At 43.5% G+C, this 24,941-nt stretch overlaps 1 protein-coding gene across 2 annotated transcripts in view; it reads right to left on the bottom strand.

The window, feature by feature from the left end:
- The window catches only part of NF1 (neurofibromin 1), a 319,551-nt gene that overhangs the window by 253,836 nt on the left and 40,774 nt on the right, over nt 1-24,941 (bottom strand). The window contains exon 1 of one of the 2 annotated variants that reach the window (XM_042966176.1): nt 21,138-21,204. The exons of the other annotated variant lie outside the window; for it this stretch is intronic. The gene's annotated coding sequence lies outside the window, so the exon portion shown is untranslated. Of the gene's footprint in view, nt 1-21,137; nt 21,205-24,941 lie in introns of those variants that run through there. 2 annotated transcript variants of the gene reach the window in all.

Genomic DNA, 24,941 nt, shown 5'->3' with positions numbered 1-24,941 from the left:
TTTTTTTTTAATATGGGGAAAATAGAAATTTAAGAACAGTAAGATTGAACAACTATTGTTGGAGTAAGACAATGAAAAGTTGCGAGTGGTTAATCCCCAATTAAAGGCTAAGGCTAGAGTGCCTCCTTAGCAACACATAAATGAGGAGTGGGGGTTGGGCGGTGCAGAAAATGTTGAAGATCAGGCCCACAATTTAAGTCTAAGAACGGTAGAACTCTGGGGTGCCCGGGGGGCTCAGTCGGCTAAATGTCCAACTCTTGATTTCAGCTCAGGTCACGATCTCACAGTTTGTGAGTTCAAGCCTCGCGTGGGACTTCACGCTGACAGTGCAGAGCCTGCTTGGGATTCTCTCTCTCCCTCTCTGCCCCTCCCCTGCTCACTCTCTCTGTCTCTCTCTCAAAATAAATAAACTTAAAAAAAAAAAAAAAAGAATAGTAGAACTCCAAACAGGTTGAATTCTCAGCCCTGGAAAGTCTTCTAGGTCAAGGTCAGTAGCACGGTTAGAAAGAAGTGGGATCCTGACACTTTGGGGCATGTGGGTTGATGCACTTAAGAACCTTCAAACCCCACATCACCCTGCACACTCTGGGTTTGTAGGTCTCCTCAAGACCAGGGCTAATGGCAGACCATATTGTCACAGAGCTAGGCTCCCTGATAGCAGTAGGCTTGATGGGATCTCGAAGAAATAGAGACCAGGCGGCACGCTTAACCAACAGAAGCAAGATTAAGCGGCATCGTTGAGTGGCACAATTAGAGGGGCAGCCTAGGGGACATGACCCACAGAGAGCTACGGAGGTAGTTAACAGAACACCATGTACCAAGAGGAAACCAGCCTAGGCATCCCTCAAGGTTCAATGCGTACACCTTTTAAAAACCCAAGGACGGATGACGAGGTGGCTGAGGGAACCTGCCCCAATAAAAAGCCACAGTCCCTCGCCAGTTTTCAGACCCAGAACCTGATGACTGAAGAAGACTGTGTTCCCAGCAAGAATATAGACAAATGAGTCCTCTGGTCCTCCCTGAATGTATAATTAGAAAAGCCACACTCGGTGGTTGGCAGAAGCCTCACATTTGTTCCTTGGCCTATGGGGTAAGAGCTGTCATAGTGGAGAAGGCCAAGTGGAAGCTTCTGAATCTCCACCCCACCCCCTGCCTCCCTGTGATCTAGCAAGATTCTAAATTTTTCAAAATTTGTATCCCCTAGGAGAATGCAGAGACAAGAATGCATGTCCAGAGGGGCCCCATGGCAAGGGTAGAGACTATGCATGAGCCCAACATCATGGGCCCCTACTTACTAAGGCCTGTCTAGTCACTGGTGCCACCAAGTGCCCAACCTACCAGCAACAGAGACCAAAACTAAATCCTTAATATGGCACCATCCCTCAGGACACCAACCAGCCTGTTGATGGCAAAAATGACATCTTCTCGCCTCAGAGGAACAGTAATTCATCCAGACTGGAATAGAAACATTCTGGGTATGGGTTTGCATTTTCTGCTCACAGAATTTTGTTTTAACCAGCACCACTGGCTAAGGGCCTACAGAGGGTTTGATCCACTGACACAAGATGCTATATAACATAGCATTGGACCAATAAACCTCCTTAAAGTGAAAGAGGTATGCTGTGGGTACATGACCGTGAAATCTATTGGTCCTATAACATACCGTGCTAGCCAGAAACTGCTCGCCCAATGGGATGATATAATAGCCATTTAAGGCACAACTGAGGCCCAGCTTAGAGAGGATGGACCAACATCCTTCAGGACAAAAAACACACCCTAGTCAATGACGAATATGGGGCACGGTGTCCCCAACAGGTAGAATTCATGGATCTGGGAGCTGAGAGATGGAAGGAGTGGCCCCGGTCGACAATATCCCCAGTGACCCCCTAGGGGAATTTTGTGTTTCCCATCCCCACAATTCTGGGCTCTGCAGGTCTAGAAGTCCTCGTTCCCAAAGGAGGAACACTTCCACCAGGAACACCGCAATCGTCCCACTACACTTGAAGCTATGGCCACCTCCCAGTCACTTTGGGTTGCTCATACTAAGACGCTAGCAGGCAAGGAAAGGGGGTCATCATCTCATGAGGGATAATTGACCCTGATCGTCAGGAACAGGTAGAACTATTACATGATGGGTAGCAGAGAAGAATATATTTGGGGATCCATAGGGGCATCTCTTGGTTCTCCCTTGTGCAAGTAGGATAGTAAATGGACAAGTGGCACCTGGGTGGCTCAGTTAGTTGAGTGCCTAATTCTTTTTTTTTTATTATTGAATTTTTTTAAATGTTTATTTATTTATTTTTGAGACAGAGAGAAAGCAAGTGGGGGGAGGGGAAGAAGGAGCTAGGGAGAGAGAGAATCCCAAGCAGGCTCTGTGCTGTCAGCACACAGCCAGATGCAGGGTTTGCGTCCAGCTCTTGGTATCAGCTCAGGTTGTGATCTCGAGGTCATGAGATCGAGCACCGGGTTGGGCTCCACACTGACCTTGGAACCTGCTTGGGATTCTCCCTCTCTCCCTCTCTCTCTCTCTCTCTCTCTCTCTGCCCCCCCCCAATAAATAAACAATACATAAATAAATAGATAAGTGCAGCAGCCACATCTGAAAAGGACATGGTGATGAGGGGGTCAGGCCCTCTCAGGGATGTGTGGGTTTGGGTCACCCTACCACAAAAGCCATTGAGAGTAGCAGAAATGCCAGCTTAGGGTGAGGGGAATCGAGAAAGCATAGAGAAGGGAGATGATCAATTGAGGGCTATAATTCATTCTACTAACCTTAATCGTGTGCATTTCCTCAGGGAAAGAGACAACCGGAATCTTGTAAGAACTTTCCCCACTATTGTGGATCTGAACAGTCCAAGTGGACACCAGTGGATACCATGGTGTCCTCTTCAGGCCTCAAGCTCTCATATCCCACCCTCACCCCTGCTGCTGGGTGCATTAATAGCTGACGGCTGTCTGAGACCCTCTGCAGAAACTGCCATCAGTTTGGAGAGAACCACCTCACCTAAGGCCACACCTGTTCCCCAAGAGAGCCCACTTCCAGTCCTAGTGGATGCCCCCTTCTGCAGGGGTCTAAAGACCTGGCCTTTATGCCTCAAGATGGGATTACTCTGAAGGGCCTTCTCAGCTCCAAAGGTCCTCGTGGGATTGACTCAAGTCTTTTGCTGCAACAATGTCTTAGTTTGACTTTTCCTTCTGGCCGAGCCTGAGTTCTTGCTCCCTGCCCAGGTGTTAATCCTTGAAAGCGCTTCCCAATGAACTTGGGCACAACTTTCCAGCTCAGAGTCAGTTTCCACCTAGGACATCTGGGTTCAAATGACAGCTCCACCCCTTCCTAGCTAGTGACCTTGGCAAGTTAATTCCCCACTGTAAGCTTCATTATCCATCTCTATTAAGTGGGACAATAATAGAAGTACCTGCTTCGTGGGCTGTCCCGAGAGTTAAACAAAATAATACTTACAAGGGGCTTGGATAGGCTCCTGGCATCCAGTAGGTATTTCCCAGGTGGGGAGAGGAAGAGCCAAAAAGATGGAATAGAAAAGATTCAGTCTGGGGCACCTGGGTGGCTCAGTCAGTAGAGCATTGGATTCTTGATTTCAGCTCAGGTCATGATCTCATGGTCATGAGATCAAGCCTCAAGTCGGGCTCAGAGCTGAGCATGGAGCCTGCTTGGGATTCTCTGTCTCTCTCTGTCTCTGTGTCTCTCCCCCACTGGCCTTCGCTGTCTCTTAAAATACATAAATAAGCATAAAAAAAAAAAAAGAAAGAAAGGATTCAGTCTGACTCCTGAAAGAAAAAAAAAAGAACAGCAATGGAAAGAGAGGGGAGTTTGCACGTATTAGAGAAAATTCGAGAAGCACTTTGGTGGAGAGAGATACAGCACAGATTGCCATCATTCTTTCCTTTCTCCCCCAATTTTGTTCTAAGGGAACAATGTGACCACTTAAAAATAAACAAAAACCTTTACCTTCCCGGACTCTTTCTACTGAAGATGGCCAGTTGACCCAATTCTGCCAATGAGATATAGGCGGAAATACTGGATGGAGTTTCAAAAAAAACCTCTTGTTTTCCTGATTTAAGGGGGGTGGGGGGTTACTCAGCTGGCATTCTTGAAGCTTTTGTCATTTGCTTCTTTTTTTTTTTTGTAAGTTTATTTATTTATTTTGAGAGAGTGTATATGCATGGGAGCTGGGGAGAGGCAGAGAGAGAGACAGAGAGAGAATCCCAAGCAGGCTCCATGCTGTCAGCTCAGAGCCTAATAGGGGGCTCAATCTCATGAACCATGAGATCATGACCTGATTGGAAATCAAGAATGGAACGCTTAACCAACTGAGCCATCCGGGTGCCCCTGTCTTCACTCTTTTTATCTGGGCCTGAAATAATTTGTCTCAGCCCACTTTGAGCCAGACAGAAAAATACAAATACTCCATGGTATCACTTATACGTGAAGTAAATAATAAAAATAAAAACAATTTGAACTCATAGGAACAGAGAATAGATAGATGGTGGTTGCCAGGGCTGAGGAATGGGGAATGTGGAGAGATGTCGGTCAAAGGGTATAAACTCTGTTTTAGGATGAATCCGTTCTGGGGCTCTAATGTACAGTGTGGTGCCCCTACTTAATAATCTTGTATTATATACTTGACATTTGCCAAAAGAGTAGATCTTAAGCATTCTCACCAGAAAAGAAAAAAAATAAATGTGAGGTGATAGATGTGTTAACCTGATTGTAGTAATCATTTCACTATATATATATATACATATATATATATATAATCATCACACATTGTACATTTATTTTTTTTTTATTTTTTTTAACGTTTTATTTTATTTTTGGGACAGAGAGAGACAGAGCATGAACGGGGGAGGGGCAGAGAGAGAGGGAGACACAGAATCGGAAGCAGGCTCCAGGCTCTGAGCCATCAGCCCAGAGCCCGACGCGGGGCTCGAACTCACGGACTGCGAGATCGTGACCTGAGCTGAAGTCGGACGCTTAACCAACTGAGCCACCCAGGCGCCCCACACGTTGTACATTTAAAATATGTTATAGATTTGTCAATTATACCTGAATAAAATGAGGGTGGAGGAAGCCTACTGTATCATCTCATGGCTGACCTTGCCTTGGCCTCACCTCACACCCCTGACCTTTAAAGCATTCATGATAGGGGGCACCTAGGTGGCTCAGTCAGTTAAGCGCCTGATTTCAACTCCGGCCATGATCTCATGGTTTGTGAGTTTGAGCCCTGTGTCAGGCTCTGTGCTGACAGCTGGGAGCCGGGAGCCTGCTTCGGATTCTGTGTCTCCTTCTCTCTCTGACCCTCCCCCACTCATGCTCTGTCTTTCTCGCTCTCAAAAATAAATAAACATTTTTTAAAAATTAAAAAAAAAAAGCACTCACAACGGAGTACCTGGCTGGCTCAGTTGGAAGAGCATACAACTCTTGATCTTGGGGTCACAAGTTCGAGTCCCATGTTGGGTATAGAGATTACTAAAATAAATCGATACACTTAAAAAAAATTTTTTTTTGAAAAAGCACTCATGGGCATCTTGTCTTCATCTCAGGTGTGCTAAGTTTCTAGCTCCTAGCCATACCACGCCACAGGGGAACTGTAATAAATTTGTTTGCATGATTAATCAAAGGAAAGCAGCTGGAAACAATTAATTACTGGCTAATTGTTATCAACGGCCTGGGTAACAAACACCGAGAATGAGGACTCGTTCTTTTAGTCATTAAAAGGTGAGTTATAAGCAGCTGAGGAGGAAATGTTTTTCCCTCTGTCTTCAGTGATACACGTTGTCCACCAGACTTGAGATTCAGAGAATTCTGCTTCTGTTATTTCTTTCTTCATTCATTCATGAATGTCTCTTGCAGCTAAGTGTTACACAGGGCTTGTAATAGAAGATCCAACCCTTGCGGGGGCGCCTGGGTGGCTCAGTCGGTTAAGCGTCCGACTTTGGCTCAGGTCACGATCTCACGGTCCGTGAGTTCGAGCCCCGCGTCAGGCTCTGGGCTGACAGCTCAGAGCCTGGAGCCTGCTTCAGATTCTGTGTCTCCCTCTCGTTCTGACCCTCCCCCATTCATGCTCTGTCTCTCTCTGTCTCAAATATAAATAAAAAAAAAACATTAAAAAAAAATTAAAAAAAAAAAGAAGATCCAACCCTTGCGCTGAAGAAGTGTAGTTACGAAAGCTAAAGCTAAGTCTCTAACTATCACAGGTGACAGAATACGGAAAGCTTCTTTTCAAAAAATACTCACAAATGTCAGGCAGTATGCTATGCACGTATATTCAATATCATTTTTAAAGTTCATTCAAACATATGAGGTGGATATTATAGCCCCATATTACAGGTAAGGAAACAGAGGCTCAAAAAGATTTAGTAATATGTTCAGGTCATCTAGCTAGTACGTGATGAGGCTGGTGGTCAAATTCAACTCTGCCTCTGGGTCCACCCTCTCTCAACCATCATCCAGCATTGTCCAAAGATTCTTTGGAACACTCATGTCTCCAAACATTTCACGGCCAGACGAGTTTGAGAAATGCTCTATACGATAGCTCCTTATCGGCAATTCACAACGTAATTTTTCATTATAATGTAATAGTTTAGACCAGTGGTACCCAAACCTTTTTGGAAGAACATTCAGTAAAAAGTTTGAAGCACCCATACCCAGTACAGATTTATTTATTTACTTAAAATTTTGAGGCACAGGGGCACCTGGGTGGCTCAGTCGGTTAGGCGTCCAACTTCGGCTCAGGTCGTGATCTCGTGGTTTGTGAGTTCGAGCCCCACGTTGGGCTCTGTGCTGACAGCTCAGAGCCTGGAGCCTGCTTCAGATTCTTTGTCTCTCCATTTCTCGGCCCTTCCCCTGCTCATGCTCTGTGTTTGTCTGTCTCTCAATAGTAAATAAACATTAAAAAAAATAAAAAAACATTCTAGGCACATTCCAAGCCATTCCTAATTTTATTTAAAATATATACTTTTTGTTCTTGCTAAAATGTCTAATGCTAGCAATATTACCAATGGATTTAATAAATCATAAAATGTAGAATATTAATATTTTATAGTAATTTTTAAATGTTTATTTATTTTTGAAAGAGAGACAGAGACAGAGACAGAGCATGAGTGGGAGAGGGGCAGAAAGACAGAGAGGGAGACACAGAATCTGAAACAGCCTCCAGGCTCCGAGAGTCAGCACAGACCCTGATGTGGGGCTCGAACTAGGGAACAGCGAGATCATGACCTAGGCCGAAGTCGGATGCTTAAACAACTGAGCCACCTAGGTGCCCCTTACAGTAGTATTTTTACCAAATTCATTGTGATTGGACTTGTTTTTTTATTTCCCAGCATGTTGTTTTATCAATCTTTCTAAAATTCTGGTTCTCAAGTTGAGTTTCCTGGGGCACCTGGGTGGCTCAGTTGGTTACGTGCCCAACTCTTGATTTCAGCTCAGGTCATGATCTCCCAGTTTGTGAGTTCGAGGACCACGTGGGGCTCCACACTAACGGTGCAGAACCTGTTTGGGATTCTCTCTCTCTCCCTCTCTCTCTGCCCCTCCCCCACTCTCACTTGCTCTCTCTCTCAAGAATAAATAAATTTTTTAAAACTTTAAAAAAGATTTTTAAATAAATACAATCTTTAAAAAAGGATTCCATCTGGCACAAAAACAGACACATAGACCGATGGAATAGAATAGAAACCCCAGAACTAGACCCACACACGTATGGCCAACTAATCTTTGATAAAGCAGGAAAGAACATCCAATGGAAAAAAGACAGTCTCTTTAACAAATGGTGCTGGGAGAACTGGACAGCAACATGCAGAAGGTTGAAACTAGACCACTTTCTCACACCATTCACAAAAATAAACTCAAAATGGATAAAGGACCTGAATGTGAGACAGGAAACCATCAAAACCTTAGAGGAGAAAGCAGGAAAAGACCTCTCTGACCTCAGCCGTAGCAATCTCTTACTCAACACATCCCCAAAGGCAAGGGAATTAAAAGCAAAAATGAATTACTGGGACCTTATGAAGATAAAAAGCTTCTGCACAGCAAAGGAAACAACCAACAAAACTAAAAGACAACCAACGGAATGAGAAAAGATATTTGCAAATGACATATCGGACAAAGGGCTAGTATCCAAAATCTATAAAGAGCTCACCAAACTCCACACCCGAAAAACAAATAACCCAGTGAAGAAATGGGCAGGAAACATGAATAGACACTTCTCTAAAGAAGACATCCGGATGGCCAACAGGCACATGAAAAGATGCTCAACGTCGCTCCTCATCAGGGAAATACAAATCAAAACCACACTCAGATATCACCTCACGCCAGTCAGAGTGGCCAAAATGAACAAATCAGGAGACTATAGATGCTGGAGAGGGTGTGGAGAAACGGGAACCCTCTTGCACTGTTGGTGGGAATGCAAATTGGTGCAGCTGCTCTGGAAAGCAGTGTGGAGGTTCCTCAGAAAATTAAAAATAGACCTACCCTATGACCCAGCAATAGCACTGCTAGGAATTTACCCAAGGGATACAGGAGTACTGATGCATAGGGGCACTTGTACCCCAATGTTTATAGCAGCACTCTCAACAATAGCCAAATTATGGAAAGAGCCTAAATGTCCATCAACTGATGAATGGAGAAAGAAATTGTGGTTTATATACACAATGGAGTACTACGTGGCAAGGAGAAAGAATGAAATATGGCCCTTTGTAGCAACATGGATGGAACTGGAGAGTGTGATGCTAAGTGAAATAAGCCATACAGAGAAAGACAGATACCATATGTTTTCACTCTTATGTGGATCCTGAGAAACTTAACAGAAACCCATGGAGGAGGGGAAGGAAAAAAAAAAAAAAAAGAGGTTAGAGTGGGAGAGAACCAAAGCATAAGAGACTCTTAAAAACTGAGAACAAACTGAGGGTTGATGGGGGGTGGGAGGGAGGGGAGGGTGGGTGATGGGTATTGAGGAGGGCACCTTTTGGGATGAGCACTGGGTGTTGTATGGAAACCAATTTGACAATAAATTTCATATATTGAAAAAAAATAAAAAATAAATAAAAATAAAAATAAAAAAAGATTCCATCAAAAAAGCGAAAAGACAACTTACAAAAATGGAAGAAAACATCTGCAAATCATATATCTGATAAGGGATTTGTATCTAGAATATAAAAATACTCTTACACCTTGACAACAACAAACAACCCAATTAAAAAATGGGCAAAGATGCCTGGCTGGCTCAGTTGGAAAAGCATGCGACTCTTGATCTCGAGGTCCTGAGTTCGAGCCCCATGTTGGGTGTAGAGATTACTTACTTATAAATAAATTTTTTTAAAAAAGTTTTTAACGGGCAAAGAATCCGAATAGCCATTTCTCAAAGAAGATACACAAATGCCTGATAGGCACTAGAAGAACCACTCACCATCTTTTAAGCCATCAAAGAAATGAAAATCAAAACCACAATGAAGTATCACTTTATACCTATCAGGATGACTATGATAATACAAAAGATAGTTTTGCACAACACAATAAAAATGTTGGCAAGGATGTGGAGAAGTTGAAAGCCCTATACACTGCTGGTGGGAGTGCAAGATAGTGCAGCCACTGTGGAAAATATCTTGGCAGGTTTTCAGAAGATTAAACATAGAGCTATCACAGGAGCGCGCAATTCCACACCGAGGTATACACCCGAGAGAAACTGAAAAAACATGCGTGCACAAGATTTGTACACGAGTGCTCGTGGCAGCATTATTCGTACTAGGCAAAAAGAAACAACTCAAAGATCCATAAGCTGATGAATGGATAAATAAACCGTGGTGTAGCCACACAAGAGAATATTATTCGGTCATAAAGAAAGGAATGAGGCACCACCATAGGGCTACAACGTGGCTGAACCTTGAAAACATTATGCTAAGCGAGCGAAGTCGGTCACAAAATGCCACGTATTGTGATTCCGCTCATATTAAATGCCCATAAAGGCAAATCCATAGAGATATGAAGTAAATTAGGGGCTGCTTAAGGCTGAGGGGGTTCAAAAGAAATAAGGAATGACTGCTAATGGCTGTGGGGTCTCATTTTTAGGTGATGAAATGTTCTAAAATGTATTGTAATGGATGCACAACTCTGCGAACACACTGAAAACCATTGAATTGTATACTTTACGTGGGTGAATTGTATCATACATGAATTATATCTCTCTATATAGAACCCCCTAAAGGGTCTGCTAAAAACTACCAGAACTGACAAATGATTTCAGTAAAGTCACAGGGTACAAAATTAATATATATAAATCTGTTGCATTTCTATACACTAATACTGAAGTAGCAGAAAGAGGGGGGAAAAATCTCATTTACAATTGCACCAAAAAGAATAAAATACCTAGGGATAAACTTAACCAAAGAAGTAAAAGACCCGTACTCTGAAAACTAGAAAACATTAATGAAAGAAATTGAAGATGACACAAATAAATGGAAAGAGGGACACCTGGGTGGCTCAGTTGGTTGAATATCTGACTTCAGCTCAGGTCGTGATTTCACGGTTCGTGGGTTTGAGCCCCACGTCGGGCTTTGTACTGACAGCACGGAGTCTGCTTTGGATTCTCTGTCACCCTCTCTCTGCTCCTGGCCCACTCATTTTTCTCTCTCTCTCTCAAAAAGAAATAAACATTAAAAATTTTTTTTTTAAATAGAAAGATATTCCACACTCACGGATTGGAAGAACCAATATTGTTAAAATGACCATACAACCCGGGGAGGGTGGGTGATGGGTATTGAGGAGGGCACCTTTTGGGATGAGCACTGGGTGTTGTATGGAAACCAATTTGACAATAAATTTCATATATTAAAAAAAAAAGAAATAAATAAACTGTTGTAAAAAGCAAAAAAAAAAAAAAAAAAAGACCATACAACCCAAAGTAATCTACAGATTTAACGCAATTCCTGTCAAAATACCAACAAAATTTTTCACAGAACTAGAACAAATAATCCTAAAATTTGTATGCAATCATAAAAGACCCCAAATAGCCCAAGGAATCTTGAAAAAGTACAAAGCTGGAGATATCACGATCCCAAATGTCAAGATACGCTACAAAAGTTGTAGTAACCAAAACAGTATGGTACTGGCATGAAAATAGACACATAGATCAAAAGAACAAAATAAAGAGTCTAGAAATAAACCCATGCTTATACTGTCAATTCATGTATGAGAAAGGAGTCAAGAATATACAATGGAGAAAAAACAGTTTATTCAACAAATTGTGTTGGGAAAACTGGACAGCTCCATGCAAAAGAATGAAACTGGATCACTTTCTTATACCATACACAAAAATGAACTTAAAATGGATCAAAGATCTGAAGACATAAAACTCCTAGAAGAAAACATAGGCTATAATCTCTGACATTGACTGTAGAAACATTTTTCTAGATATGTCTCCTTAGGTAAGGGAAACCAGAGCAAACTTAGACTATTGGCTTCTGCACAGTGAAGGAAAGCATCAACAAAACAAAAAGGCAGCCTACTGAATGGGAGAAGATACTTACAAATGATATATCCTATAAGGGATGAGTATCCAAAATATGTAAAGAACTTACACAACTCAACACCAAAAAGGCAATCAAATTAAAAAGTGGGCAGAGGACCTGAATCAACATCTTCCCAAAGAAGACAACAGACGCATGAAAAGACGCTCAACATCACTCATCATCAGGGAAATGCAAATTGAAGCCATGAGACATCACTTAACACTTGTCAGCACAGCAAAAATAAAGACAAAAAAATAAATGTTGGTGACGATGTGGGGGAAAGGGAACCCTCGTGCACTGTTGATGGGAATGCAAACTGGGGCAGCCACTGTGGAAAACAGTATGGGTGGTCCTCAAAAAATTAAAAATAGAAATATCGTATGATCCAGTAATTCCACTACTGGGTATTTACCCAACGAATAGAAAATCACTAATTCAAAAAGATACATGTGCCCCTGTGATTCTCACAGCATTATTTACAATAGCTAAACTATGGAACCAGCCCAAGTGTCCATCGATAGATGAATGGATAAAGACGTGGTGTAGGTATACAATGGAATACACTTGGCCATAAAAAAGAATGAAACCTTGCCATTTGCAACGACATGGATGGAGCTGAAGGGTATAATGCTAAGTGAAATAAGTCACTCAGAGAAAGACAAACACCGTATGATTTCACTCAGATGTGGAATTGAAGAAACAAAATGAATGGGGGCGCCAGGGTGGCTCAGTCGGTTGAGTGTCCGACTTCGGCTCAGGTCACCATCTCGCAGTCCGTGAGTTCGAGCCCCGCGTCGGGCTCAATGGGGGCGCCAGGGTGGCTCAGTCGGTTGAGTGTCCGACTTCGGCTCAGGTCACCATCTCGCAGTCCGTGAGTTCGAGCCCCGCGTCGGGCTCTGTGCTGATAGTTCAGAGCCTGGGGCCTGCTTCAGATTCTGTGTCTCATTCTCTCTCTGCTCCTCCCCTGTTCACGCTCTCTCTCTCTCTCTCTCTCTCTCTCAAAAATAAGTAAACACCAAAAAAAAATTTTTTTTAAAGAAACAAAACGAATGAACAAAGAAAAAAAAGAAACAAACAAAAACCCAGACTCTTAATTACAGATAACAAACTGGTGGCTGCCAGAGGGGGAGGTGGGTGAGGGGATAAAAAAGAAACGGGATTTAGAGTACACACTTACCTTGATGGGCACTGAGAAATGAATAGAATTATTGAATCATTATATTGTACATCTGAAACTAACATAACATGATATGTTATATGTTATGTTAGTTATGTATTAGCACAATGTTAATTTTACTTCAATTTTTTAAACTGGTTTCTGTTTTGTTTTTGTTTTTTAAGGTAAAAAACATTGTTCTGATAGGCAAAATGAGAAAGGGACAAACCCTGTTTTCCCATTATAATGGGATTTAGGGACTTCCAGGGAAAAGGGAAGCACTGTGATAAGGAAGGAAGTTTCTCCTTAATTAAGCACTACTTGAGGAATATTCTTGCATCTGATCTAGCAAATTCCAGAGTTAGTGACGCTGTCTGATGCAGCTCACCTTGAAGGGAATAGCAGAAAGCTATTCTGAACCAGAGCTGTACCCCCACCCTTCACCCCCATCTCTTCCTGCCTCCATCAGCTGCGTAGGACAGTAGCTGTCCAAGCAAGGTTGGTAGTCCTGCTGAGATCCCCAGTGGGACTGAGGGATTGTCTGGAGACAGGGATGGAGTAGGTCCTTCCCAGTGGTTCCCAGTGAAGTGAAGAAGGTTCCCAAGAGTCTTACAGTAGAAGATGCTTGAGAGAGTGGAACAGTCAGGGCTGGACCTCAGGAGAACCCTCCACCCTCACCCTTTGAAATCCTAACCCTGCGCTCCTTTCCCTCGTGACTCTGAGACAATCAAATTCTCCAAGAGCTTTAACCTTTTCTCTGAGAAATTTCAATTCCTTTTCCAATTGCCCCAACAGGCCGGGAGCTGTTTCTATCTGCACCATCTGCACTGGTTGTGGCCAAACAGGAGGAGACACGGGCCCCTTCCCCGCTCCCCAGTGGCCTGTGAAGAAAGGACTGGACTCTTCTCGTATCGAGGGGACTTAAGCAGGCCTGGCATTGGAGTTAGCAGACCATGGAGCAAACTGTGGTCCTCAGCAGAGCTGGGGACAGTGGGGAACAAGGCTGTGGCTAGAAGAAGTGCTCATAAGTGGACAACTCAAGATGCATTAACACCAAGCTTTCCATTTATCGCTATGTGTGAAAGAAGAAAGAAAGAAAGAAAGAAAGAAAGAAAGAAAGAAAGAAAGAAAGAAAGATAAAAGGCTGACCTCTGGAAGGCAGGTGAGTATTTGGGTCAGAAAATGAAAAACAAGGCTACAGATCAGCCAGAGGGCCACATCAGCTGCAGTACAGGCCCAGTCTAGGAGAGTAGGAAACAGAGCCATGCATGGGGCCATTCTGGTCAAAGCCCTGGAGGCCTGGCTGAGAAATTGGAACCCACTGCTCATAGCCCCAAAGTACAAAAGGTGGTTGTTACCCAAGTACAGAGCCACACCTATGTCCTTCACCTCGGACCTCAGAAAAGAAGATCCTTTTTATCAGATGTAGAAGTCTAAGACAAAAGTCCATCCTCGGCTCCAACTATATAATTCCAAATGTGTGAATCATTGTGTACATGTCAGGTTCTTGGTTGTACACATCAGGAGCCATGTACAGTTTGCCTAAACAGATAGGGAGGGCACTGGCAGGATATTGGTGGGTCACAGAATAGGTGGGTAAGTTGCGCGACTGGCCCCAGCAAACAGGAAAGAACCAATGGACATGAGTCAGCAGGAAACCTAGCCAAAGACATGACACAGGAACATTACTCATGGCCACGGCCACGGGACAGTCCGCTCCACAGGCACTTTGTAAGTGCTCCCTAAAGGTTCCTGTGTCTTTGTATCATCATTCCCTCCAAGATCACTGTTCTCAGCTGGAACATCCCATTGGTTGAGCCAGGAGGCAAGAAAGGAAAAGTCGGGCCTTTTCCAGCTTCCTAAACATGCCAGGGGGCTCCTATCAAGCTCTCCCAAAAGTGGAATCCCGCTAAATAGGACTGAGATTTAAGTGCTGCCTAGGGGAAAAAAAAAAAAAAATCAAATGTTCACAGCTGAGAGATATCTGAAAAGAGGACTAATTTTTCAGTGTTCTTCCAGCTTTAATTCAGAGCTATGATAGAATTTTTTTTAAGTGTATTTATTTATTTTGAAAGAGAGAACATGAGCAGGGGCAGAGACAGAATCCCAAGCAGGCTCTGGGCTGTGAGAGCCTGATACAGGGCTCAGTCCCACGAACCCATGAGATCATGACCTGAGCTGAAATCAAGAGCTGGACGTTCAACTGACTGAGTCACCCAGGGCACCTGGATTTTTAAGGACATATTGAATCAAGACTATTCAATGTGTCTTATATAGTACCTGGTGGGGTAACAGCACAGGAAGTGGGTTAAGCGTGTGTCTTGAACACAGAGCAGACCTGGGTTTGAAGGCCAGGTCTGCTGTTTCCTAGCTGTGTGGCAATGGGCAAGCAAATTAGCTTCTCTGGACCTATGCTCATCTGTAAAAATGGGATCATTATACATAGGCCTCACAGTTTGGGACTTGGAAATTTAAGTGAAATAATGCTTGTGAAGATCATAGCAGCACCTGGCACCCGGGAAACACCCCATACGTGTCAGCGTCTAATCACTGTCCTAAGGTATGAGAAATTAATGTGGTCACTTTGGGTCACACACCTTGGGGGCTCTGGCCTGACTTAAAGTCCTGGCAGCTGGAGCCCTACAAGGGTAGATGGGTATCCAAACGTCCACTTATAAATAGTCGTGTTTCCCCCTCATTCTTTTTATTGTTTAAGGCCATGGGTTTTAGTGCCAGAGATTTCAATTTGAATCCAGAACTTCCGGATAATTGCTGGTCACGTCCAACGAGTTACTTAACTTTCTCTAACGCTCTTTTTTTTTTATTGAAAAATGGGACTCATAACATCTACACCTACGCTATGGAAGTAATTGAGTTCATTTAGGTGAAGTGCATAGCACAGTGCCTGGTAAGCGAAAAGAGTTCTCATTGTTATTGATTGGTCCTCATGGGCTAGGAGAGAAGTAACGCCTCCCAAGAAGAGTTACTTCCGTCTATAATCCTCACCACATGTCAGTTTTTCTCTTTGATGCTTAAGGCATCTAGCAGGGATTCTTTGGGCTTCTGCCAAAAATGTTTTTCAAATCACCTTTCCTCCAGTTTTACTGAGATGGAACGAACACAGAGCTCTGTGTAAGTTTCAGGTAGCCCGCATAAACGCTGGACCTGTATGTATTGCAACATAATGACCACAGTAGGCTTAGTTACCACTCACCTCTCATTTAGTTACAAACACGCGGTGTTTCCTTGTGAGGAGAACCTTTAGGTTTGTAAAAATCATCTTGACCAGCACGAAGCCCACTTTGTAAAAATCATCTTGACCAGCACGAAGCCACACTGGTGGGAAATGCTAGTGTCTATGTAACGAAACAGGGAGACCCGATAACTGCCAGCATGTTAGTCCCAGGATAAAAGCAGGTCGTCCTATCTTGGAGTATGTTCCACTGAACTCTCTCATTCAAGAGATACTCCTCAGGAAAACGCGCTGTGGTTAAGTTTGGCCAACGTGACTGTATCTTCCTTTTAGGAAATTACAGTGCATATCAGCTTATCAGAGGCTCTGGGAAGTATGGCAAACACCACCAGGAGGAAGAAAAAGAACCAGTGTAACAATATTACCCTAACACAGCATTAAGGAACAAAACACTTCATCCTGAAACATTAATAACACACTGTGCTAAATGCTGAGGTAGCCATTCCGAGGTAGATGGCTTATTTTTAAGGTTCCCATAGAGGAAGACTTCACTTCTATGTAACAGAGTCCCAAAGCGGTAAGAACGAGTTCATGATCCTCATGTGTTTCTAAGCAGAGCAAAGTTCTCATAGGTAGAGTAGCTATATTTTAGAACTAAAAATTGGGACTATTTTGAAGTATGTAAAGTAAGTAAAGTCAGAAAGTAATTTAGAGTAATAAAACTTATTAAAATCAGGGCATATGATTCTCCAGCACAGCACTGGACATATAAGAGGGGTTCCATCATTGAAATGAGGTAAATTTCTTGGGAAAGTCAGTCTCAATGTTGACTTTATCCCCCTCATTTTACTCGCCTGTCACAGTCACATGGACGTGTGACTAAGTGTAGAGGACATGAAATTTTGTATCATTAACTTGTTAAATAAATTATCAAAGGGGTGTCTGGGTGGTTCAGTCGGTTGAGTGTTGGGATCTCTGCTCTCAGTGCAGAGCCTGCTTCAGATCCTCTCTTCCCGTCTCTCTCTGCACCTCCCCTGCTCTCTCTCTCTCGCTCTCTCTCTCTCTCTCTCTCTCTGTCTCAAAAACAAATAATCATTGGGGCTCCTGGGTGGCTCAGTTGACTAAGGGTCTGACTTGGGCTCAGGTCATGATCTCACAGCTCGTGGGTTTGAGCCCCCTGTCAGGCTCTGTGCTTATAGCTCAGAGCCTGGAGCTTGCTTCAGATTCTGTCTCTCTCTGCCCCTCCCCTGCTCTCACACTGTCTCTCTCTCAAATATAAAAAAAAAAAAATTAAAATAAACAAACACCTAAAAAAATAAATTATCAAACACTCCATCATTACATAAAGTGATTATGATAAAAATTCTAAAAAAGTGAATAATGAAATAAATGATCAGAGAGGAGAAGTGTGAGTCATATGGATGGGAAAAAGTTAAAAAAGAGAAGGGAAAATAGAAAGCAAGACATTTCATCCCCATCAATATCATCATCTCACTTATGATGTGCTACCAGGCACCGGACTGAGTAGTTTACAGACAGCCTGGCAATAACCTGTCACTTTATTATTATTTTCTCTATCTTGTAGGTCAGGAGAGTGAGATTTAGAGAGGAAAAGGGTAATAGTAGTAAGTTAATACCAAGATTTGAACCCAAACTCTCTAACCATAAAGCTTGTGCATTTTATTTTGTAAGATAATATTTTCTCACATAGTGTAGTAATTAGAAATTATGTTCTTGACTCAGGACTATGAAGCTAATGCATTTTTGACATGATCAGCAATGCATCAGACAAATAGTTACAGCAACTATAAACTTTTCTATCTTTTAAAATATATGTAAAATGTAAAATTATGCTCTGTAACGTCAGTATACTCTCAAAGGGCTTGAAAGCATTTTAAAATGTGTACACAACATAGTAATAAATATAGCTCTATTCAGAATCTACTTATTGTAAATTTGACCTGATATTAATATATAAGCTACAATAAATATTTTTTAAGTTTATTTATTTATTTTTAGAGAGAGAGAGTGGGGGAGGAACAGAGACAGAGGGGGAGAGAGAGAATCCCAAGCAGGTTTCACACTATCAGTGCAGAGCCCAATGTGGGGCTCGAACCCACGAACCAGAAGATCATGACCTGAGCTGCAACCAAGAGCCAGCCGCTTGACCGACTGAGCCACCCAGCCGACCCTACAATAAATATTTATTTCCAGGTGATTTTGTATACCCCTTTAGAAAAACGTTTGGGATGGTTGAACAGGCCAGCTGTGTTTAAAAAGCTGCCCAGAGAAATTTTGCAATTTTTTTTAATGTTTATTTATTTTTGAGAGAGAAGAGACAGAGCTCGAGCAAGGAGAGGCAGAGAGACAGGGAGACACGGAATCCGAAGCAGGCCCCAGTCTCTGAGCTGTCAGCACAGAGCCCAACGTGGGACTCGAACCCATAAACCGCAAGATCATGACCTGAGCCGAAGTCGGACGCTTAACCAACTGAGCCACCCAGGTGCTCCCAGATTTTATAATCTGCCTTCTTTTTTTCCCTCAGTGCCTCCTATTTTTCTATTAAAAGCCTGATATGGAATGCCAATGAAAGTTGCTTGGGCTGAAAGTGGGGTAGGGAGTCGGGGAGAGCAGGAGCCTGGACGGCTAGCCTCACCCTCCTTCCTGAGACAGCCCCTGATACACCATGGGAGCCTTGGCTCCTAGAATAAGGACACCCCTCCACTGTCCAACATCTCTTATTTTACAGTCTGAAGTTGGCCGGGGAGAAGCGACTTGTTCAAGGTCTCCCCAGCTGAATCCAGCCCCATTGTTCCCTTTGACAGTGTCCCACATGCCATCCCTGTAGGACAACCTGAACAACTTTTGGGTTTGCCAGCCAGAGCACCACTTGATTCATTTATTTGTCAATGTAGCTCCTTGCAGTGACTCCCTCCTCTTAAAACAACTCCTAGCCTTGTTATAAGCAGTATCCATGAATCTCACAGTTGCTGTTATATATTTTTCTTAGTATATGCTTAAACTCCTAAGTATGAAAATAAAAAATATTTGTTTATATACCAGTTAAAGTCCATTGACGTACACCCTCCCGCTAGCGATTTCCACTCTCCACTTTGGAAAATACCGTTCTGTGTGCAGAAGAGAAAATGCCTTCGCTTTAAGGAAAGCAGTTCAGGGCAGCAAACGTGTCTACGCCAGATACCAGGAGGTCCAGGGGTTTGCTGGGCCCTATTCCCTGTGGGCCTCAATACAACAGGATGACACAGTTTCGAATGGGATTAAAGCATGACTGCACTGGAGTTGGTTTGAGTCTTAGTTTGGGGGTTTTGGTTTTTGGTTTTTTAACTTAGAAACAAAAGGAACACACTGAATTCCATGCCCTTTGACACTATCCCCCAGGGGTGCCTGTGTGGCTCAGTTGGTTAAGAAACCTACTCTTGGTTTCAGCTCAGGTCATTATCAAACCCTTTGTGAGCTTGAGCCCTGGGTCGGGCTCAGAGCTGACAGTGAGCAACCTGCTTGGGGTTCTCTCCCTTCCTCTGCCCCTCCCCTTTTTGCATGTGCACACACTCCCTCTCTCTCTCAAAAAATAAATAAACATTAAAAAAAAAAAGAGGCGTGCCTGGGTGGCTCAGTCAGATAAGCATCCTACTTTGGCTCAAGTCATGATCTCATGGTTTGTGGGTTCCAGCCCCTCATCAGGCTCTGTGCTGACAGCTCAGAGCCCGGAGCCTGCTTCGGATTCCATGTCTCCCTCTCTCTCTGCCCCTCGCCTCCTCGTGCTCTGTCTCTGTCTCTCAAAAATAAATAAACATTTCAAGAAAGAAAACATTAAAAAAAAAAAAAAGAAAAAGAAACTACCCCCCATTCTATAATAGTCCCACACTCTATGCAATGTTTGGACTTACAACTTTGAAGACGTTTTCTGTGTATCTTTAATGTGTACACTTTATATTAAGAAAGCCACAGTTCAGCCTCTGTAATCACAGCAAGATGCTGCGGGGCTCGTGTGGTGGGGAAACCCTTCACACCTTGGAATGTTAATTGCACTTGGTCCTCAGCCTCAAGCTCAAAACGCAGCAGGACCCTTGTGCGACTACATGTCCTGTCCTGTCTGGCTGGCTCTGGCAATCGTAATCAAGGAAGAGAAGAAAATCATTTAAGTTTTGCCCAGAGTCAAGGGTAGTCTTTTTAAGTTCCCCTCATCCGCACTCCCCACCCCCCACCGCTTCAGATAAAGTAACCTACATAGGCTGTACCTGATATAGAAATCTAATGCTTTTTCCACCCTCTTCAGAGGTAAATTCTTTCAGCTCACTCTTTCCGTTTGGTGCGTCTCCTGTCACCGGCCAGTCACCTTAGATCTGACACGAAAGTGATATAACCCAGAGTGGGTTGGGTGTACCCCTTCCTTTGCATCTTACATTCAGAATTTCAACTTTTTTTTTTTTCCAGTGACACTGGTATCAGAGTCCCTGTGTTTGCAAAAGCCTTCTAGAAACGTGGGAAATGCAGATTAGCTAGTCAAGCTGATGGACTAAAAAGATAATGGTAAAGTATCATCATTGGTACGCTAACTGAAAGCGCAGACTTTGATTTCAGACAGACCTGAGTTTGACGGACTCTACTTAACCAGGAGACTTGGGGCAAGTTCATTAACTCTGTGCGTCAGCGCCTTCACTTCCAATGCAAGGATATAAATAGTACCTACCTCAGAGTGTTGCTTTGAGGAGTGTGCACATAAATGCACATAAAATATTCAGCACGGTGCTCATAGCGGAATAGCACGCTCCAAAAATGCTAGCTATTATTCTCATCGTGACCCTCATGATTACCACCATTCTGTCACACGAATTACCTGAAGTAGAGCCAGTCGTTGTGACAGATTCCACAGACTGCCCCACACAACATCCATGCCAACCCTAATTTATTTATTTATTTATTTATTTATTTATTTGAGAGAAGGGGTCGGGGGAGGGGCAGAGAGAGAGAGAGAGAGAGAGAGAGAATCCCAAGCAGGATCTGTGATGTCAGAGCAGAGCCCAACTCGATCCCATGACCATGAGACCATGACCGGAGCCAAAATCAAAATCCAAGGATCAGGCGCTCAACGGACTGAGCCACCCAGGCACACCCCCAGCCCTATCTGAAACTCACAGGGCCTGGACTCCCTGGGAGCTAGAGTTCTGCATACGACCCAGCTCCCGTCAGGCCGATGCACACGTACCCCAGCCACGAGAATGATTCAAATGAAGTAGCAGCTACCTGTGGTTGGATCCATCTCTGCGAGTATGACGGTGGACAGGCTTTGGGAGAGGAGCCAGGGTCCTGCCTCCACCATCATAGGTTTTGTGAGTGGTGGTAACAGCAATGGGGTTTCCATGGCAACAGTCCTGCTTCTGATTGGGTATTTCTCCTGGGATTATTCTGACCGTGTGGTAGTCTGGGGATTCTCCTGGGAGTCTCCTGACTGCCTATTGCCCTGGCATTGCTGGAAAGCTCTAAACTACCTAATACTCTGCTCTAATCCTGTTCTGTGCAAACCAGTTAAGCGAATTCTGTTATCTGCAACTGACAACACAGTAATTATCAAAATGATGGATACTGTAACCATCAGAATGGTCCTAATTACCTCAGTCAAAAGATTTCTTTATAAGTGTATCAGGCCACTAAGGGGAAAAAGAACAGCATGTGTATGAAACTTGTGCTTGCCTTCCAAATGCAATCATCCTAAAAGATACCACATGAATGGAAACCTGTGTGGTTTGTGGGTTGTTGTTTTTTTTTTTTTTCTTTCCTAAAGGCCTCATTTTCTTCAGCAGCAGAAAGACTTTTGTGAGGAACAGGCAGAAGAAACTGATTCAACTGATTAAACACAGAAGAGAATTGTCATTTGGGTCCTTATGGAGGATGACAGGTGAGCCTACCTGGCAGAGCGTTCTCTATAAATTATAATGGGAGAGTCGAAAGGTGTGCTGGAAAGCCGGTTAATGTGTGTAAGCGCTTAGCTCAGTGTGTTGTATGTGGTCATTAACGTACTCATTTCTAGGATGGCACCCAGGGGTGTGCTCAATTACAATGATGAAAATACCTTGAAAGAAGTAATTAACAAGAGCCTTGAGACCTAGCTCCAGACGGATTTTGAATTAATGAGAAATGACTGTGTGAATGTGTCAGCCTGGCTGAAGACGGGTTGCCGTTTTACCTGGTTCTCTTCTGTCTTTGTTCGTGTTGGTTTTTAATCGTAACGTCAAATTCTTTCTCTCTACAAATACCGTTCTTATGGCAGGTTCTCTGAGTGACCGTGGCCCCGATGACAATTCTCTTGTCATTTTTATTTAATTACCTAATTTTCTCTATTTCCCCTTCTATTCTCCCGGCAAAATGAAATGACCTCTTCAGAACAGATCAGGGAACTTCTCTCCATACTCAGCTAATAGGCAGAACTGTCAAGGGCTTAAGTTACTTACTTCCCATCTTCCTCAAGAAGAGAGCACACAGTGGCGCCTGGGTGGCTCAGCCCATTAAGTGCCCAGCTTCAGGCCAGGTTAGGATCTCATGGTCTGTGGGTTCAAGCCCCACATCAGGCTTGCTGCTGTCAGCACAGAGCCTGCTTCGGTTTTGCATCTCCCTCTCTCTCTCTGCTCACCTGTAACTCTCGCGTGCTCTATCTTGCTCTCAAAAATAAATAAGCATTTAAAAAAAAAGGATGGAGCACACTGGTCTAGTCAGTCAAGTGATGGGTAAATTTTCTATTGCCGCTGTAACAAATTGCCACAGGTTTAGTGACTTCACAGTTTTGGGGGATTAGGATATGGACATCTTGGGGTGGGGGTTTGAGGGGCAGCGTATTCAGCCCACCACAGGTGGTGAGAGACAGAGTTCTGGGGTACTTCCTCAGTCACTGGGGGCTTACTATCAGGTTACATGGAGAAATGAGAGAAGAGGAAATCAAGAAAACCAATGGGCATTTGGGATACAACACGGATACCTGGTTATCGTGCTGGCCTCTCAACAGCAGGTGCCTTGTGCTCCAGACTCTAGACTTCCACCTTTACATTGACTGTCTCTACTTCCTCTTTTTTCTGATTACCTTAGTATCTCTAGCAGTCAAACTGAATCAGCCAGGCACCACCCGGCAGAACGCACTCCTTTTCGGCCAAAGTGCCCTTTCGTATCAGGGCATTTAAATGGCTGCCTCTAGACGGTAGAGGACAGCTTTGGAAACAGGTGCCAGTCTTTGGACCAATCAGCTTTGGGCAGGGAAACACGGACAGAGGACACAGAACATGGCCCTCAACGCTCAGGAACCACAAACGGTTTTTGCTGAAAGGGGTCAGAGCTTTCAGAGATTTTTCAGACTTCTCTCCAAAAACAATGTCAGTGACGGAATTGGGGCAATAATTTTTTGCCTTCTGATTTTAGAAGCTGGTATGTTTGTAGGTGCTTCTTACCAATAGGTTTTAGTTACCGTCTATAGAGTACTCTTAAGGGAAAAGAAATTATACAATGTCCAAAAATAAATAAATGAGGAATGCTTCAGGAAGTTGTGAGCTGGTTATGATGGCCTGTAATCTAATCATAGACACTAAGTACAGGAAAGAATATGCAGATCCTCAAAGGGAAGTCTTCAAGGTCAAAGGCCTTTGTGGTACTTCAAATTGTATCAGGCAACACACAGGAATTCCCAAACGGAGCCATCCATGAAAAATAGCCCATGGAACTTCCAGGACACTGAGTTTAATTCAGAAACTGTTTGGTAAATGTTTACTCCCTTTCGTGGAGAGAAGAGATCTAAGAAGTGAGCAAAGTCATCTGTAGTATAGCACAGACACAAACCGACTTCTCTTTAATGGGAAGCAAAAAGCCTGTTAAACTGTATGTTCTTGGATTATATCAGATAATGATAGGTTCAGCCCCTGGATTAGTCATATCGTGAATTTCATAATCGCTGTGTAATTGACACAGACCTTTAAACAGTCCTTTCTCCCTGGAAGCCAGCTTATTGCTGGAATGAAATGAACTGTCACTCTCTGGGGAAAATGGAACCAACTTTTCACTTGGCTCACCTTGACTGTGAAGAAAAGCTTTCCAGAAGTTAGCACTCTTGCTAACGCCATCCAGGTGAGACAAGCAGATTGTCCTTAAGGATGTGAAGGTTCTCTCTCCAATTGGGAGCCCAGCAGAGGTAAAGGAAAAAGTATTTAATACCCAGACTGTTAAGAGAAGTAATTGACTGTGCTGTGTGTGTGTGTGTGTGTGTGTGTGTTTCCACTGCATAAACATCAGCATTTAATTAAGCCTTCATGCAGGCCAGGCACACCTGCTCTAGCCTGGACTCTGGGGCTGGAAGGACCATTCAAATCCCAGCCTGGCCACTTCTGAGCAGTGTGACCTTTGGCAGATGGGACGAACAGTGGTGCACGTTTCATAGGAATCTTGTGATGATTAAAAGCAGGTAAAATGTGTATTGCTGTCTGTGTGAACAGAAGCTCTCGATAAGCCCATCTACTTTCGTTATTCATTGTCCAGTCTCGCCACTGGGAACTTCCAAGCCTTGTCCAGGGTAATGTCACACTCCTGTCTCTAATGTCACACTCCTGTCTCTTCTGGTGCTTATTTGGGCTCTCCAACCTCCCAGTAACACTTGCTAACACCTAAACATAAATCCGGGCACAGCCTAAAGCTCCCCATTTGGCCTTTGAGGACTTTTCCTCCCCTACATTCTAAGCAACTTTCTGTTATTGAAGAACCTCCTCTCTTTGCCAATCAATTCCTCACTCCTGGTCTTCTCACTCCCTATCTAGGCCAAAGTCTAGACTGGAGAGGAAATTTCCATCAGGTTTAGAAAATGTGAAATGTGGTCAGCTTGGGGGAAGGAGGTGGGGAAGGAAGCATGCCTATTCCTTTATTTTTTCCCCCAAATAAATTCACGCCCTTGTAAATTACTCCCTACCCTTGTGCAGTTTCTCAACCTTCTTTTAACTCCCTTTGAAAGATGCAAGTATCTCCCTCCACACCCCACTGCCAGCTTATTCAACATTTCAACATGAGTAGAACAATCCATGA

The sequence above is a fragment of the Panthera tigris genome, chromosome E1, assembly GCF_018350195.1.
Source record: "Panthera tigris isolate Pti1 chromosome E1, P.tigris_Pti1_mat1.1, whole genome shotgun sequence".
Lineage (NCBI taxonomy): Eukaryota > Metazoa > Chordata > Mammalia > Carnivora > Felidae > Panthera > Panthera tigris.
Note: the sequence above shows the minus strand (reverse complement) of the source record. Positions and strands in the feature narration are given on the sequence as shown.